Here is a 13,195-nt window from a genome sequence, read left to right on the forward strand (position 1 = left end):
CAGGCCTAGTGATAATGAATTCTCTCAGCTTTAGCCTGTTTGGGTAAGACTATTTCTCTATTTCTGAAGGACAAATTTGGTGAGCATAGTACTCTTGGCTAACATTAAAAAAAAATAACTTTTATTTTAGGTTCAGGGGTATAGGTCAAGATTTGTTACACAGGTGAACTTGTGTCGCAGGGGTTTGGTGTGCAGATTATTTCATCGCCCAATACCCAATAGTTATTAATATATCTTCTGCTCCTCTCCCTCCACCCACCCTCCATTCTCAAGTAGACTCATGCCAGCGGTTCCCTTCTTGTGTTCATGAGTTCTCATTTAGCCCCCACTTATAAGTGAAAACATGTGGTAGTTCATTTTCTATTCCTGTGTTAGTTTGCTAAGGATAATGGCCTCCAGCTCCAACCCCCACGTTCCTGCAAAAGGCATGACCTTATTCTTTTTTATGGCTGCATAGTATTCCATGGTGTATACATACCACATTTTCTTTATCCAGTCTATCACTAATGGGCATTTAGGTTGCTTCCATGAGCTGATAGGTTTTTTTTTTGTTTTCAGTTTGTTTTTGGTTTTGTTTTTTTTCACCAGTTGAATATATCATCCATATTAATCTGTTCTCATGCTGCTAATAAAGACATACCCAAGACTGGGTAATTTATAAAGGAAGGAGGTTTAATTGACTCACAGTTCCACATGGCTGGAGAGGCCTCACAATCATGGCAGAGGTGAATGAGGAGCAAAGTCATGTCTTACATGGCAACAGGTGAGCGAGAGCTTGTGCAGGGAAACTACCACTTATAAAACCATCAGATCTTGTGAGACTAACTCACTACTGTGAGAACATCATGAGAAAGACCCACCCCTATGATTCAACTACCTCCCACCAGGTCCCTCCCAAAACACATAGGAATTATGGGAGCTACAATTCAAGATGAGATTCGGGTGAGGTCATAGCCAAATGATATCATTCCACCCCTGACCCCTCCCAAATCTCATGTCCTCACATTTCAAAACCAGTCTTGCCTTCTCAATAGTCTCATGTCCTCACATTTCAAAACCAATCTTGCCTTCTCAACAGTCCCTCAAATCTTAACTCATTTCAGCATTAACTCAAAAGTCCATAGTCCCACATCTCATCTGAGACAAGGCAAGTCCCTTCTGCCTAGGAGCCTGTAAAATCGAAAGCAAGGTAATAACTTCCTAGATACAATGGGGCCACAGACATCAGAAAAATACATCCATTCCAAATGGGAGAAATTGACCAAAATGAAGGAGCTACAGGCCCTATGCAAGTCCAAAATCCAGCAGGGTAGTCAAATCTAAAAGCTCCAAAATGATCTCCTTTGACTCCATGTCTCACATTCAGGTCACACTGATGCAAGAGGTGGGTTCCCATGGTCGTGGGTAGTGCTGTCCCTTTGACTTTGCAGGATACAGCCTCCCTCCTGGCTGTCTTCACAGGCTGGCACTGAATGTCTGTGGCTTTTCCAGGTGCAAGCTGTTGGTGGATCTACCATTCTGGAATTTGAAGAATGGTGGCCCCCTTCTCATAGCTCCACTAGGCAGTGCCCCAGTGGGGACTCTGTGTGGGGGCTTGTACCCCACAGTTCCCTTCTGCACTGCCCTAGCAGAGGTTCTCCATGAGGACTCTGTCCCTGCAGCACACCACTGCCTGGACATCTGGGCATTTCCATACATCCTGTGAAATCTAAGCAGAGGTTCCCAAACCTCACTTCTTGACTTCTGTGTACCTGCAGGCCCAACACCACTTGTAAGCTGCTAAGGCTTAGGGCTTGCACCCTCTGAAGCAATGATCTGAGCTCTACATTGGCCCCTTTTAGCTGTGGCTGAGACACAGGGCATTAAGTCCTGAGACTTCACAGGGCAGCAAGGCCCTGGCCCCAGCATACAAAACCATTTTTTCTTCCTGGGCCTCCAGGCCTGTGATGTGAGGGCTGCTGTGGAGACCTCTGACATGCCCTGGAGACATTTTCCCCATTGTCTTGGCGATTAACATTTAGTGTCTCCTTGCTTAGGGAAATTTCTGCAGCTGGCTTGAATTTCTCCTCAGAAAATGGGTTTCTCTTTTCTATTGCATTGTCCTGCTGCAAATTTTCCAAACTTTTATGCTCTACTTCCCTGTTAAACATAAGTTCCAATTCCAAACCATATCTTTGTGAATTCAAAACAGTGTGGTGACCCAAGTCACCTCTTGCATTCTTTGTTGCTTAGAAATTTCTTCCACCGGATGCCCTAAATCAACTTTCTCAAGTTCAAAATTCCACAGATCTCTAGAGCAGAAGCAAAATGCCACCAATATATTTGCTAAAACAAAGCAAGAGTATAACCTTTGCTCCAATTCCCAACAAGTTTCTCATCTCCATCTGACACCACCTCATCCTGAACTTTATCATCCACATGACTATCAGCATTTTGGTCAAAGCCATTCAACAAGTCTCTAGGAAGTTCTAAACTTTCCAACATCTTCCTGTCTTCTTCTGAGCCCTCCAAACTGTTCCAACCTCTGCCTGTTACCTATTTCCAAAGTTGCTTCCATATTTTCAGGTATCTTTACAGTTGCACCTCACTATCTGGTACGAATTTACTCTATTAATCTGTTCTCATGTTGCTAATAAAGACTGGGTAATTATAAAGGAAAGAGGTTTAATTGACTCACAGTTCCACATGACTGAAGAGGTCTCACAGTCATGGCAGAAGGTGAATGAGGAGCAAAGTCACATCTTACATGACGACAGGCAAGAGAGAGCTTTTGCAGGGAAACTCCCATTTATAAAACCATCAGATCTCATGAGACTTATTCACTATCATGAGAACATCGTGGGAAAGACCCAGCCCATGATTCAATTACCTCCCACCAGGTCACTCCCACAACATGTGGGAATTATGGGAGCTACAATTCAAGATGAGATTTGGGTCGGGTCATAGCCAAACCATATCATCATACCATTCTCTCCTGGCCTACAAAATTTCTACTGAGAAGTCCACTGATAGTCTAATGGGGATTTCCTTATATATGACTTGATGCTTTTTTCTTGCCCTTGAAAAATTCTTTTTGTCTTTGTTGACATCTTGACTATAATGTGCTTCAGAGAGGATCTTTTTGGGTTGAATCTGTTTGGGATTTTTTTCAGCTTCATAGACTTGGATATTCATATCTCTCCCAAGACCTGGGAAATTTTCAGCAATTACTTTATTAAATACATTTTCTGCCCCTTGTCTCTTCTCCCTCTAAAATCTTCCACAGTACAGAATTTGTTCACTAATGGTATCCCATAAATTCTGTAAACTGTCTTTATATTCTTTCATTCTTTCTGTCTTTCATTCTTTAAAAAAATTTTTGAGACAGGGTCTTGCTCTGTTGTTCAGGCTAGAGTGCAGTGGAGTGATCATGGCTCACGGCAGCCTTGACCTCCCACCTCTGCTTCCTGAGCAGCTGAGACTACAGGCATGTGCCATCATGCCATGCTAACTTTTGTATTTATTTGTAGAGATGGGGTCTTGCATGTTGCCCAGGCTGGTCTCGAACTTCTGGGTTTAAGCAACTTGCCCACCTTGGCCTCCCAAAGTGCCAAGATGACAGGCATGAGTCACTCTGCACAGCCCTCTTTTTCATTCTCTTTTTCCTTCTGATTGAGTCATTTCAATAGAACAGTCTTCAGGTTCAGATTATTTCTTCTTTCCCATCTAGTCTGCTGTTGAAGTTCTCAACTATACATTTTTATTTCATTGATTGAATTCCTTAACCTCAAGATTTACATATTTTTAATATCTCTCTTTTTGTTGAGTTTCTTATTCAGATTATACATTGTGTTCCTGATTTCCACGAATTGTCTATTTGTGCTTTCTTATATCTCACTGAGTTATGTTAAGATTACTATTTTGAATTACTTTTTAGGCAATTCATTAATTTCCATTGGATTAGGGGTTAGTTACTGGAGAATTATTGTGTTCCTTTGGTGGTGTCATATTTCCTTAATTTTTCATGTTCCTTTTGTCCTTGTATTGGTATCTGTACATCTTGTGGTACAGTCTCCTCTCCCAAACTTTACAGAGTGGCTTTCATAGGGGACAACTTTCACTTGCAGATGGGCCTGAGGGTGCTGATTGAGTAGGACACAGTGGTTCTGGTTTCATGTGGTACTGTCTCTATACAGCTTCTTCAGTTTATAATCTACATCAGTGATGACTGCAGTTGCTTCAGTATTATAGGCTGAGGAGTCTGTGGCAGTGACAGTGGCTATGTATATTATTAGGGCATGGGCTTTATGAATCCTCCTATTCTCATCTTTCTCATAGAGGGGAGACTTGGGATTGCTCTTGGTTTGGGGTATGACCTTGCTCACAGGAAGCCACAGTGGCAATGGAATTCAGGGCGCTGGTGCTTGGAGCAGCTGTGGAGTTGGGTTCCTGGGCCCTGGATCTTAAAAACTATTCCACCACCTGGGACTTGAGGTACAGGTTTACACTCCAAGGTACAAGTGAACACAGTTCCCCCACTAAGCTGGGGTATATAGCTCAGGCCTCGGGGGCTGGAATGTAGCTGTTGTTCTGACTCGGGGTGTGGGGGCAAGGCACAGATCTGGTTGGGCTCTAAGAATGAAGGAGTGCTCTCACAGCCCAGCCTGGCCCCATGGAGCAGGGCACAGCTGCAATTTGGGACCTGGAACCAACAAGGCATGAGGTACCACACAATGGTAACTCTGGCCAGTGAGACACAGCAGTAGCCCAGGCTCTGTGAGGCTAGGTGCAGCCGCAGCAAGGACCTAGAGATGCCAAGATGCCACTGTGGCTTAGGCCTCAGGGAACAGGGAACATCACATCAATGACTACGCTCCTGCAAAGGCAGAGTGCCTCAGCAGCTTGGGCTGGTGGCGGCTGGTCCAGTTTCAGGTAGACAGGGCATTGTGGCTGCTTGGCTTGGAGTGTGGGGTGGCACAGTTCAGTCAAGGTTCTGGATTCCCTGGGACCCAAAGTGAAACATCTGCTCAGCCCCAGAATGTGGTGCTACATGTGCCAGTGGAAACTTCAGATCCCTTAAGTTAGGGTGCCATGTCAGCTGTGGTGCAAGGAGGTGCAACTCCTCTGGTGTATTGAGCTTAGTGTCCCCAAGGGGCATTGTGCCACCTCAGTGTGGCAATGGGGGTGTGGCTTCTCTGGTAGTTCAAGGCTTCGGGTCTCTGGGGGTTGGGGGGCCATTTCTGCTTGGCCCTATGGGTAGGGTGCAGTAGTGACTGAGATGGGAGGGATGGAGTGGCTCTGTGGTAGCTTGGTTTAGAGGGTAGGACATAGCTGCATCTCTATTTGTGGATGGAGTGCTATAAGGCGAGCATGATTCAGTGGCAGCTAAGCTTCAGGGACAGAGGGATGCAATGGCTACTAGTCTCTGGAGCAGGACACACTCTAACAGGGGCTCTGGTTCCAAGATAGCACAGAGCAGTAACAGCATGCGCCATGCTGGGGGTGGGGGGTACTGAGCTCAGTGTTGGCTTCTTCTGTGGAGGTAGCTCAGTGTGTGAACTCTGGGAAGTTTCCTCAGCTATGCTCCGAGCCTGTGGACTGCCGTCATTTCCAGTAGGGAAGATTGTATGCGTCCACAGCGGTGATAGTAGCTGCTGGGGTTGTCTTGTTTACATTTTCCCCACAGGGGAAACCAGTCCCTTCTGGTTTTGAGCCAATCTCGAGTTGGGAGATGGGGTGGTGAAGGCAAGGTGTTTTCTCACCATCTCTATGTGGCAATCTTGGGTTTCTGTGCTCAACAGGATTTCTGCTGCTCTTTTTGCTATTCTCCAGTGCTTTAGTTATTTTGGTTGAAAAGTGGTTATTTATTGTTTTGGGGTTTTTGTTGGTGAAGAGTGCTAGGAGCTTCTAGTTGACCATCTTGCTGATGTCATTTATTGGGGAAGGACTTCTTGATAAATATGAATAAACATTAATATGAATATTAATAAAATACTCTAGAAATTTACATTCTCATTAGCATATATCATGCTTCTTTTGATAACATTGAATATTATAATTTAAAGATGTTTACTTTTTGGATAGATACAATGCTTTTTGGGTTCATTTTAATAAGTCACTAATAAGATTAAGCTTGTTAATGTATTTATTGACAATATGTATATTTTCATATATAAATCACTGATTGACTTACTTGCTAGTATTGCTATTGGATTTTCATGTGATTGAGCCCAGTAGTATGGTGGAATAATTCTTAGGTAAAGAAATAATCTCTTTGCGAGGCCGAGGAAGGCAGATTATCTGAGGTCAGGAGTTCAAGACCAGCCTGGTCAACATGGTGAAACTCTGTCTCTACTAAAAAAAAATACAAAAATTAGCCAGGCGCAGTGGCTCACACTTGTAATCCCAGCTACTCGGGAGGCTGAGGCAGGAGAATTGCTTGAACCCGGGAGGCGGAGACTATGGTGAGCCGAGATCATGCCACTGCACTCTATCCAGCCCGGTCGACAGAAAAAAAAACAAAAAAGAAATAATCTAAAACTGGAAGAGGATAAGTTTCTTTAACTGCACTAGTTTCCTCAGATTTGGGTATCTGCATATAGTTTACTCAAATTTGAGTAGCTGCATAGAGTTTGCACCTTGGAACTTTCACACAGGTAGCTGATGGAGCTTTGTGGATGGTTTCCTAATGCCGGAGATGGATCAATAATCATTTAATGAATGAAGGAATGCTCAGGAAGAAAAAGGTCAGGCTGCATCTCCAAAGTGTATTGCCTATGACAATAGCTAATATTTATTGACTGCTTACAGTGCTTATTGAATTATTTACAAGAATTGTCTTATTTAATTTTTCCCAAATGCAAAGAGGTAGGTGTGTCATTATCCTCAATTGATAGATGGGGAACCGAGGCTAAGGAAAGATAAATAACTTGCATAAGATCTTAAAGGTAGTGAGTGGTGGAGCCAGTTCGTTCTACCTTCAACCCAAACTCTTAATCATGTAGTGAGGCAGCAGTAGGCTAAACCAGAAATGAGTGCATGCCATCTCCCATGTGGAGGCACTGCTGGCATTTTGCCATCCTGTCTCCTTGTTCAGAAGCTTGATGATCCAGGTGGAAGGGCAGACGATGTTCAGAGTCTGCTAGGTGGAGGCTGACAGTTTTTGAAAATGGTGTTTTGAAGGGGACTGGGATAATGCACATTGTGAAGGGAAATGCTTCACTTGTTAGGGTTCTGCCAGGATAATTAATGGTCTCAGTGCTTTAAAGCATTCTTTCTTGTCTTTCAGAGACTCTTGGGACTCTTCCAATCTTGACGACTGAATCGTGTGCACACAGAATCGTGTATTTTAAGGGTTTAGTGCAGCCAGGTTGGGGCAACCTCATAAAGCATGTTGGAATGAGGGAAAGGATAATTCCCCTGGAGTCATGTACAAGAACTTCCACAGAAGCAATAGTCTCTTTGATTATTTTTTTTCCATAGCTGGTGAAAAGAATTCTGTGTTAGAGTTAAGCATGTGGTTGAACTGCTATTGAAAATATGCTAAGCCACAGTAAATAACTTGGGTTAGATATGTAGAAACAGTCTGTCTGGTTTCTAAGCTCTTTGTAACAGCTAGTTTATCATTATACTGCATGGGGCATATATGTGTTTATGGCAGATCTGAAATATCTTTGTGTGGCAAATGAAGGGTAGCATATTAAAAAGGAAAGGAGTGTGAATCAGGGATGTAATGAAGAGATTATTCTTGCTCGAAGCAATATACTGAAAGCAGCAAAGAATAAATCTTTCTCTGCAAATACATTTGGAATACTTTAAGCATGTTACTTGTGTCTTTTGAATTCTTCTATATAGCATCTACTTTTTCATCATCTAAAAATGTGTTAGCTCTGCTCAAGTCTGGATGTGGCTTAGATTTACTGCTAGTGTTTTGAATTGTTTAGTCTCCTAATTCATCTCACCATGTAAAAGCAACTCTCTAAGTTTGCTAAGGGATAATTGACTTGCCACTCTAATGAGCCTGGGAGAAGACTAGTTTTCAATACAAACTTTTCATTTAATTTAAGTATATTTTCCCAAGTCTGTCTATTTTTATGAATGTACTTAATATATCTGTGTCCCTTCTTAGATTGGCTCTAACAAGCTTAAACTGTGCTCATTTGACTGTTCTGTACTCCCTATCATCCATTCTGTCCAGAGAAACTCTTAATACATGCTTCTGGCAACTAGTTAATTGGCTCCTACAGGCTCACTACTTTCACAGCCTGCCCTTTCCAGTTTAGCTTTTCCCTGCCATGCTCTGTGTTTACACTCTGTGAGTATGACACAAGAGGCCCCTATGAGTGTGACACAAGAGGCCTGTCTGTTGGGCAGAGGCCCATTGAGACAGATTTCTAAGATGTTGTTTTTAAATAGCTAGCAATTATTGAGTGCTGACTATATTCCAGGCACTGGACTAAAATTTACGTGCATTATCTCATTTAATCCTCATAATACCTATGAGGTTGGTATTATTAATATAGTTTATTAGATAGGAACACTGAAGGTCAGAGAGAAGTGACCTTGCCTAAGGTCACTCTTTGGAAGTGTCATCGGTCAGTGTAATGCTTACCATGAGCCAGAATCTGAAGCTCTTTACTTTGACTCCAAAGCCCTGCTCTCTGGGATGGAATCGGGTGGGGAATCCAATGGTGCATGTTGCCCTGAGGCAAACAAGCAATGAAAATCACAGGGATTGTCCTCAGGAGAGAAGCAAAGAGGTTTTCTCAGTCCTAGGCCAATATTCTATGCTGCAAAGATCCTGCACGTAGGATATAGTGATGTGAGTGGGTGTTGCCACTCCTGGATCTGGGAATTCAGAGCAGAGATCAACATTCCCTAATATGCCAAGTCCAGAGTAAGTATTTTGGGTACCCAAAGCTTGGGATTCAGAAAGCACCTGACACCAGCATGTCAATGACTGTTGAATTTTGGAGTCCCTTTGAAATAATTGGTTATTTCTTTGGACAAACAGCAAGGACATAAAATTACATTGTGGCATTTCTACATTCACTGACTAGAGTGACACCTTTCTTGGTTGTAGCTTTTCATTTGGGGTAATGAGGTAAAATTAATCTCATGATGTTTAAAACAATGCCATCAGCACTTTGACAAGGTTTAATGTGTCTGCAACCTCCATTTCACAAAGGTATGCTTTTGTCCATGCCCAGGATGTGGTCATGGTTTTCTCTCCCTGAGATAGTTGAAGCTAAAAGTAGAGTCTCCAGGAAAAGTGAAAAGTGGGCTGACATTTTTTGCTTATTTTCTTCTGTGCACATCTTCCTGAGTTTTCCTTTCACTATTTGAGGTGTCTCTTATTAATCTTTGCTACATTTGATATCATATTTTTATTTCCCCAAGTCACAAATATGCTTCATGATAGTAGACTAAACATCTATTATTCCAAAGCTGAGTGGCTGTTTCTTTTCCTTGAAAGAAAATTTGTGTGAAATATTTTAACTTGAGTTAAACATATCTACTTGCTTTCCTATTTCCCAGTCTTGTATTTACCTGCCTTTTTCTTTAATAGTTTACCTAATTTTCTTCCTCAATAGCATTTCCCACCATTTGTGCCATTTTACAATTAACACAAATATAATGAGGATGATATTTAATCAAAATTGTATTGAGTTCCTTTGCTCTGTAGCTTCAGGCAGAGGGAGACAGGAAAGCAGAAAAATATATTGAAAACACAGATTTTAGAGGCGTAATTCCTGAATCCCACCCTAAAGCCAGCATTGCCTCATCCTGCATGTGGAAGATGGCCATTTCACCATTCTATGCCTTAGTTTCCCAACTTGCAAAATAAGACCTTTCTTCTTTCTTAAGGATGCTGTGAGGATAATGTGATAGCATATTTGAAAGAACTCTGAGCACTTAGCAGGAAAGACATTGTAATCTGTTGCCTATTATAATGGGTTATAAAGGGGACTAGCATAAGGAATACTTTGAGACCACAGTGCCATAAAAATAATTGCATATACTTATTCAACCTGTCTCCTACTCTTCCTTATACATGCCTATTCTATTAGCTCTGTCCTGGAGCGGGTAGAGAGAGTGGAAACACTCCTAGATTGGTTGGCATGGAAACTAACCCCAGAGCATGCTGGGAGCATGCAGGCAGTCCTTGGACCCAGCTGTGTGGCAGGTGTAGCAATACCCCTCCCCCACAAAAATCACTGTGGGACTAAGGAATGTTTAATTTGACTAGGACTAGAATAATAGAAACATAATTGAGTTGTAAATATGCTATTATCCCTTCCCTTAAAAATAAAACACAGCACAGCACTAGAGTACCTTATGGCAAGAGAGACTTTAAATTACCCTTACATGGCACATCACACTCTGCCTTATGAAATTATTCAGTTAAAGAAAGACTGACTGGTGCCTATGTATCCACTGTGATACATGCTTTTAGGAATGTCTACGCATCCTACACCCATACCTTTTATCTGAAAACTTTCTCTCCCCACATAATAATGAATCTCAAACAGCCATGTCAGAGCCACCCTGACTAGATTAGAACTGAACCGAGATTCAAGATGGACCATCAGATTCTCTCTCTCTAGAATTTACAATTGGAAATGATGGGTTTTTTTCAGCCTAGACTATTTGCTTAAACTATACTATGCCCAGGAATTATGCCAAAGATTTGTCTGGCGAGTTTTACTGTTGTGTGTGCACAAGTTTATAGCCTCCACTAACTTTTGAACTTGTCGGTAGCAAGAATTTAGTTTTATCCATCTGAACCTGCCAGATTGTTATCTTTGACCTTTCAAACAAGAATTGAGAGCTGTGAACCATCTTGGGGGTTTAATCATTCCTTCTGGAAAACTGGTGGCTCCAGTTTAGACATAAAAGTTGTAAGAGTTGTGAAGATATGAGGTTTAAGTGAGAGTGGTATTTAGTGATTATATTAGTTAGAATCCTGGCAGAAAACAGTTGGCATACTGATTACATAATTTTAGAATGTAATAAAGAGGTTATTTTCAAAGAGCCTAGTGGAGGGAACTCACAAGGGATAGTGTAATACCCTGTAGCTCATGGGTTTCTGTTACCCCCTCTATGCTTGAATGGGGAGGGTTCTGGGAGCCAGAACATGAGAAAACAAGAGCACAAAAGAGACAGGAAAAGCACAAGAGGTCTCTGTGGGGACAGGACCTCCCAACAGGAGTGTGAAGCCAGTCCATGTATCTCCACAGGCCTGGAACTGAGGGGATAAATACCTCCCCTGACCTCACTTCTTCACGTCCTCTTCCCCAATTAATCTTCTGTTGTTACTCATTGGTTGAACCCAACTGGAAGCTAGAATACAAGAGAACCTATTGATGCAATTCATGCAACGCAGCCTCCTGGTCAATAAAGCAGAGTGGTAAAGGGTATGGGGTGGATCAGAAGGAGGAAGTGGAGATCTGTGGCGTGGTGACCTCCCTTTTCATCCACTCTAAATCAGGCTCTCATCTCTTCCTACATTGACCAGCACCTCTTGCCAGGTCTGATCATGTGACTCCCCAGCTGCCTCTGTCTTCACCTGAGACTAATTTCCATCCCTGACACTTGCACAGTGAGTTCAATGAGAACTACTTGCACTTTGTCTTCATGACTCTTTATATTTGTAGGTACCATATACTCTGCCAGGAATGCTTTTTGCAGCCTCTGACCACCTGTCAAACTTCTGATCAGCTTTCACAAACTAAAGTTTGTTTTTCTTTGAAGTTTTCTGGTTTCATCCCAGTAGAGTTGGGCACTTTCTTTACTGTCATCCCAGATCATTCTCCACCTTCCTGTTTTCACACATGCTGCAGAGCAATGTTAACACTGGTTTATGTCTCTCCCTCTTCTGCATGCCTTTGGTGTTTTCTGTGTCTGTTGCACTCCGTTTGGTGTCTGTAGCACTTAGTAGAGTGCCTGGCAAAGAGTTGATGCTCAGTCAGTGCTCAATAAATAAACAGGGTTTTTTTGTTTTTGTTTTTTTGTTTTTTTCTGTTTTCAATCATGCCTGTCTCCTGGCTTCTTCCACATTTCCACATCTTCCAGATTAATCTTTCAAAATCCAATCTCACTGTGATCCTCTCATTCCTAGATCTCTCTAGTGGTTTCCTTCTGAGTGCAGAATGATGTGTAAGCTCTCCAGTCTATCCACAAAACCCTTCACCATGGGGCCTCTGCCTGTGTTTCAGCCTCATCTACTACCACGGCTCCCCCCTGGCTCTCTTCCTGCATCTCTCATCCCCATTCCAAGTCCTATGGAACTCCTGAGCATTTCCTAGCAGCTATACTTTCCCATATTTTGTCACATTTGCATCTGTTCATCCTGCTGTCTGGAATAGCGTCTCCATTTTCCAGTACTCTCCAACACTTGCCCCTCCTCCACCCTCTCCTCCAGCTCTTCTTCATTGGCAAAGTCCTATTTTTTAAAGACTTAGTTTACATGGCATTTCCTCTGTGAAATTTTCTTAAAAGCTCTTTCTTGCAACACAGCAAAGTTAGCTACTTTCTTTAACCTCTGTGAAATTCCTTTCACATTGTGTTGAAATGATTTGCTTATTGATGTGGTTGCTATTGTCTTTTTATTTCCAGAATCGAACACAGAGTCTGACACATACCATATGACTAATAATTGTGTCTTGAACGACTATATGAATGAATGAATCAAACCTGAGTCCTGTGATTCCCTAAACTATACAGAGAACAACTGTCTCCCTCTTTCTCTGGTTATTTCTATTCGACATGTGAAATCCTGCTTGTCTGGGGCACACAGGTAGATCAAGCCCACATGGGACATGGCCAATAGGATGTAAATAGAAGTGTAGGAAACTTCAGGGCAGTGTCCTTAAAGGGAAAACTAGTGGCCTTCTCCATTCTTTTCTTCTTTCTGCTGGCTTTGCTGTGGATATGTGGGATGCAGCTCTAACAGCCATTTTGGAGCATGAGTCAGAAACTGCATGCTGAGAGTGGTCAAACAACAAGCTGGGGAGCCTAGATCTCTGATGATCGTGAAGCTGCCGATCACCGACAGATGACCTATGCAGACTTTTAAGTGAGAGAGAAATAAAATTCTATGTTGTTTAAGCCATAGTTACTTTGAGGTTCCTGTCATCTGCAATTAAATCCAATCCTAATTAATATATCTACTAAATCATTTTTATTGGCTAACCCAAAGTTCAAAGTCATGAAA

At 42.3% G+C, this 13,195-nt stretch overlaps 1 long non-coding RNA gene across 1 annotated transcript in view; it reads left to right on the forward strand.

Moving 5' to 3' along the window:
- LOC123574542 (uncharacterized) overlaps window positions 1-13,195 on the forward strand; it is a 198,096-nt gene that overhangs the window by 183,012 nt on the left and 1,889 nt on the right. The gene's annotated exons all lie outside the window — the stretch shown is intronic.

Source organism: Macaca fascicularis, chromosome 7 (genome assembly GCF_037993035.2).
Source record: "Macaca fascicularis isolate 582-1 chromosome 7, T2T-MFA8v1.1".
Lineage (NCBI taxonomy): Eukaryota > Metazoa > Chordata > Mammalia > Primates > Cercopithecidae > Macaca > Macaca fascicularis.